We start from the raw sequence: 6,018 nt of genomic DNA, 5'->3' as shown, positions 1-6,018 counted from the left end.
AAAAAAGTCCAACATGATATTTACTTTGACGAATGAAAATCTGCTTCAACTTTAAGAAATGCGGATTAAATACCACTGAATGAACATATTTCATATATTAATTATATTTCAAAGAACATTGCAAGCTTATTTTAATTGTGCCGAATAAAAGAAATATTTTCCAGACAATCAATGTCGCGTATTGATATACCAATTAACACTCCGAGCACCTGTAGCGATTAACTCCCCTTTCCCATTCTTAATTAAATATACTGATAAAAATTGAGTGATAAGAGTAGTATCATGGATCTTGTACAGTATTTATAGACAGATTCTGATTTTTCTTTCATACATCTTTTTGACTAATAAAATAAAACATTAAACATACTTCTAAGCAGGGAGTCCCCCACATAGACATTTTTAATTTTATACATGTTAGATATATATCCCAGTTTTAACTGAATTCATTTGACTGCTTTATAAATTAAAAATTTTCAAACATTTTTTTTTTATTCAAACGGTATTTTCTCAACTTATTACCGCCTGCTTTCTTGATATCATTATAAGTTATTGCATATATCCTCTTCCTGATACTAGTAACTACAATTGAGAACTACAGTCAGTATTACACATGTACTATTATAATTCCCAATATTGTTTAATCTTTTCTTTTCGTTCACAATCATGACTGAATAGATGGAATTAATTTTAAATTAACTTTCTTCTTCTTCTTCTTCTTCCGGATACGGGAGTAGACTCCTAGGTAGGAGTGTAAAACTTCCCGGAACTTGTGTGCTTTGTACATATGGACTTAATTTAAAATATATGACAAAGAAAAATCGTTAACAATAACATATATATACATTATGTACAGTGGCTTTGTAGTTTAATAAGTTGTTGTGGATCCTTCAAATGTTAGAGTGGATATGCCACTTTTGAAGGATTCCAGGGTGTCAGACATACCTATTGCTTCAGGTAGTGAGTTCCAGTCCGAAATAGTGCAAGGATAAAATGAAAATTTATAGAAATCTTTATTTGTTGATATTTGCCTAAATTTATGTTTCCCCCTAGTACGTCTATCATATATTGCTAAATTGTCCTTAGGAACTTCAACTAACCCCCAATTTATTTTATACAGCATAGTTAATCTAGCTTTTTTCTTTCTTATTTCTAAATTTTCCCATTCCAAAGATTTAATTAAATTTGAAACTGCTCCAGGTGATCTGTCTTTATAATCATTGAAGACAAACCTGGCTGCCTTACGCTGTACCTGCTCAACCTGAGTGATGTGTTGTTTTTTATACGGATCCCAGACAGGGGAAGAGTATTCGACGACTGGACGGACAAGTGTGCAGTTTTTCAAGTTCCTACGAAGAAAACCTAAGGTTTTATTTGCCTTACAGGTAATATTGTTTATATGTGTTCCCCAATCAAGATCATGGCTTATAGTTACGCCTAAATATCTACTGTCTTTTACTGCTTCTAAAACATGAATGTGCAATATATAATCAAAAGCGGAAGGTCTACTTTTTTTAGAAATATGAATTACATAACACTTCTCAGGATTAAAATTCATTTGCCAGTCCTCTTCCCATTTTACTAAACTAGATAAATCTTTTTGAAGTAATTGTGCATCAGAACTATTATTTACATTTCTATACAATAAACAGTCATCTGCAAAAAGTCTTGCATTGCAAGTTACATGTTCGGGTAGGTCATTAATAAAGAGTAAAAATAATGTTGGGCCTAAAACTGTTCCCTGAGGCACACCAGAGTCAACAGCTAATTTTGAAGATTTAACGCCATTTAGTAGTACTTGCTGTTGCCTGTCAGCTAAAAAGTCATTTATCCAATTTAAATTTTGATTTCTAATACCATAATATTCTAATTTCTGGGCTAATCTTTGATGGGGGACTTTATCGAAAGCTTTCGAAAAATCTAAAAGTATGACATCTATTTGGTTACCATATCCCAATGATTTTGCAAGATCTTGTATGCTGATGATAAGTTGGGTCTCACAAGATCTTTTACTTCTAAACCCATGTTGACTATCATTTAATATGTTATTAATTGTAACTTAATGTATTTTCCAAACATGCTTAACGCCAATAGGATTTGTTTTAAAATCTTTAAGTTTATCGAATTCAAACTGTTTTGAGTAAAATGTTTTATTCATTAGATCAATAAATCAAAGTTTTATCTTTTGGTTTTAATTAATACATATATAACCCGTTACTAATTTTAGACTTGAGTGCAATCCGAGAGAAAGTGTTAAAGACTCGATTTATCTAGGACAGTAATATAGCTACTGGCTTGTACACACTTAAAATTTATTTTGCAAATTTAAGCTGCATTTTGTTAGGTATAAAATAATCTACAAAGATATTTTCAGACACTAAACTTGTTTGAAATTGATGATTAAAATTAATAGTGCTATTTAAAATTCATTTCAAACATTTTTAGAATAACTATCGTATTCAACATCCATTTAAATTGCATTATCCATGTATCATTTGATTATTTGAAATGAACTATGGACAATTATATCCGCTTTCGTTTCCTCTTTGTAGAAAATAAAAAAAAAATCAGCCAGTAAATAACATTGATACAAATCTGTGAAACAGGAAAGTTAACGAAGGGGTGCAAAATATCTAATTAAGGAATGACTGTAATATTTTTTCTGTCTATGAAGAAATAACATAAAAAATGTGGTGCACACTAAATAACTCGCGTAGCGGGTTATTTAACAGTGTGCACCACATTTTTTATGTCATTTCGAATAGACAGAAAAAATGTTACAGTCATTTCTTATAATTTAATTCTAAATTCCATTTTAAACTGTAGAAAACCATGAAAAAAACGTTGATGACGTCATGGTCACATGACTAAATTATGTCTATGGGCTCATAACAAAATAACGTCAGCCAATCAGAAGACGCGTGATACGGTGCTTTTTGTCCGCAATTTGCTTTTTGTCCGCTTTTGCTTTTTGTCCGATGATTTTGCTTTTTGTCCGAAACTTTTGCTTTTTGTCCGTAGCTTTTTGTCCGTTTCGCTTTTTGTCCGACAATTTTGCTTTTTGTCCGAAACTTTTGCTTTTTGTCCGTTGCCTTTTGTCCGTTTCGCTTTTTGTCCGATAATTTTGCTTTTTGTCCGACGCTTTTGCTTTTTGTCCGTTGCTTTTTGTCCGTTTTGCTGGTTTAGCTCACCTGGACCAGAGGACTAACTGAGATTTACTCATCAGTAGGCATCCGTCTTCGACGTTAAATTTTACAAAAATCTTTCTCCTCTGAAACTACTGGCACAATCATCCTTTAGGTATCTAGTTTAAAAAAAAATATCACATGACCCCGCCCAATAATCAAGATGGCCGCCATGTCTATAAATAGAACTTTGGGTAAAATTTAGATTTTGGCTTATATTTCTGAAACCAAAGCATTCAGAGCCAATCTGACAAGGAGTAAATATGTTTATCAAGTCAAGATCTATCTGCTGAATTTTTTTTCGACACATCGGATAACAGTTTTTAGAGTTGCTGCCCCTTAATTGGTAATTTTAAAGAAAATTATCAGATTTTGGTTTTTATTTGAATGAAGTTTTATTACGATCTGTGAAAAAAATGTCAGATCAAAAAGTGTAGATCGCAGTAAGGTCGTATCACGATCGTGGTGAGGTTTTCAAGATCGTGATGAGCGTGGCCAACTTTGAACATGTTCAAAACAATCGTGGTGCGGTCGTGGTGAAATCAGGTCGTAGTAGAAGCGTAGTGAGAGCGCACTAAGGTCGTGGTAAGATCACAAAGGTCGCTGTACCATCGTAGCGAGGGCGCAGCGAAAGCGTGATTCTATTTTCGGAGAGACAGCGCTATTATCTCACAGCGACGTTATTACGACCTCACTACGACCATCGTGTTATCATAGAGACCCAACTACAAACATACCACGTTAACACCACGCTGTTCACGACCATAGTAGGATTCTAGTACGCCCTTGGCGTCCTCAACACGCTCTTCTTACGACCCCACTACGTTCATTTTACGACCATCATTCTCATTGTCATTTTCACATAAAATATATTAAATCTCTCCAGGTTTTATTTGTCTGTATGTAATTAGGACTTCTTTTTCTCTAACGGCTTAACCATGCTTCTTGTAATTTGTATATGCTAGTAGATTAGACCGTTGGTTTTCCCGTTTGAATGGTTTTACACTAGTAGTAATTTTGGGGCCCTTTATAGCTTGCTGTTCGGTGTGAGCATTATTTTTTGGATTAAGTTATTTTTGGATTAAGCATTAAGTTTCCGTGTAGAAGGCCGTACCTTGACCTATATTGGTTTACTAATATAGATTGTTACTTGGATGGAGCGTTGTCTCATTGACACTCATATCACATCTCCTATTTCTATTGACACATCTGTGTCATCTCTGCTATCGTTCACTAAAATATCGTCATTTGAGCTTGATGGACCAGCAATAGATTGTAATTTAGATTTGATTGGTCGGTTCGACATCTCTGCTGGATCAGGATTCGAAACTATTAGAGCTCCCTTTGCCTCTACATCAACCCCTCAGTACCACCACGCCCACGTGCGGTGAGAACGTGTTATTATCGTAGAAGGATTGTCGTAGAAGCGTAATGAGAACGTAGTAGCATCGTGAAAGCAACGAAAATTTACATTTCCATGCCGCTCATACCGCGACCTCACCACGATCTGAATTTATTTTAGATCTCGGTGAGCGTGGTGTGATCGTGGTTTAGAGGGACTGGGGTTTAACTTGTTATAACGGCTTGGATTTCAACTTAGCTAACTTGTTTTAACGACTTAACCAACATCGTACTCTCTTGTTCCTGTCAAAAAGGGACAAGTTTTGGTGTGATTTAATAGAAATAGATATGAGGGTTTGGATGGGGTTAACTGATTAGAGAATAATGCCCTTAAAAAATGAAGATTAGAGAATAACGGGCAAAAAAAAAAAGATTAGAGAAATGTATGGTCTAAAAATATAATGAATATTGAATGATTAATAAAAGAAAACACTAAAAATTAACTGTTAACAGAATTTTTCCTTCTTAAAATTTAAAGAAAATTATCAAAATTATCATTGTAAAAATATGATAAAAGTGAAAACAAACTTGGTAAACCTTTTTTGGGTTTCGTGATAACAAACTATAGGATTCAGTCAATGTGAACTGGTTTCCGATACTTCTACTTGGACTTTTAATTCAGTGGCGGATCCAGAGGGGAGCGTAGAGGGCGTCCTTTGTTCAGACTTTAAAAAAAAAAGATTAATCAGACATATTTATATTTTTGTCCATCTGTTGAGTTAAGCCTTTTTCAACTGATTTTTATAGTTCGTTCTTATTTTGTACTGTTATACCACTGTCCCAGGTTAGGGGAGGGTTGGGATCCCGCTAACATGTTTAACCCCGCCACATTATTTATGTATGTGCCTGTCCCAAGTCAGGAGCCTGTAATTCAGTGGTTGTCGTTTGTTTATATGTTACATATTTGTTTTTTTTTACATAAATAAGACCGTTAGCCAAGTTTTTTCGTTTGAATTGTTTTACATTGTCTTATCGGGGCCTTCTATAACGGACTATGCGGTATGGGCTTTGCTCATTGTTGAAGGCCGTACGGTTACCTATAGTTGTTAATGTTTGTGTCATTTTGGTCTTTTGTGGATAGATGTCTCATTGGCAATACTACAACATCTTTTTTTATATAGACTTCGTGAACATGGTGAACTTTGCCATTTCCCGTGTACTACTATTTAATTTTATACGACAATTTTTGACTTATAAAGATATTTTTCGCTGGAATTTTCTGATTATCAAAGTCATATGATTCGATATGGTGAAGTTGACCTGCAGTGCGTCGAATAAAACGTCTCTCAGTCATTTTGAAATTCAAATTACAGTAACACATTGCATAGGCTGAGGATGACAATCATAACCTTCAAAGCAACACAGGATTTAGCAAGAACATATTGACTTCTATTTCACTATTCCACCAAACAGAAAACCTTTGAATAGACTTATT

The sequence above is a fragment of the Mytilus galloprovincialis genome, chromosome 14, assembly GCF_965363235.1.
Source record: "Mytilus galloprovincialis chromosome 14, xbMytGall1.hap1.1, whole genome shotgun sequence".
Classification (NCBI taxonomy): Eukaryota; Metazoa; Mollusca; class Bivalvia; order Mytilida; family Mytilidae; genus Mytilus; species Mytilus galloprovincialis.
Note: the sequence above shows the minus strand (reverse complement) of the source record.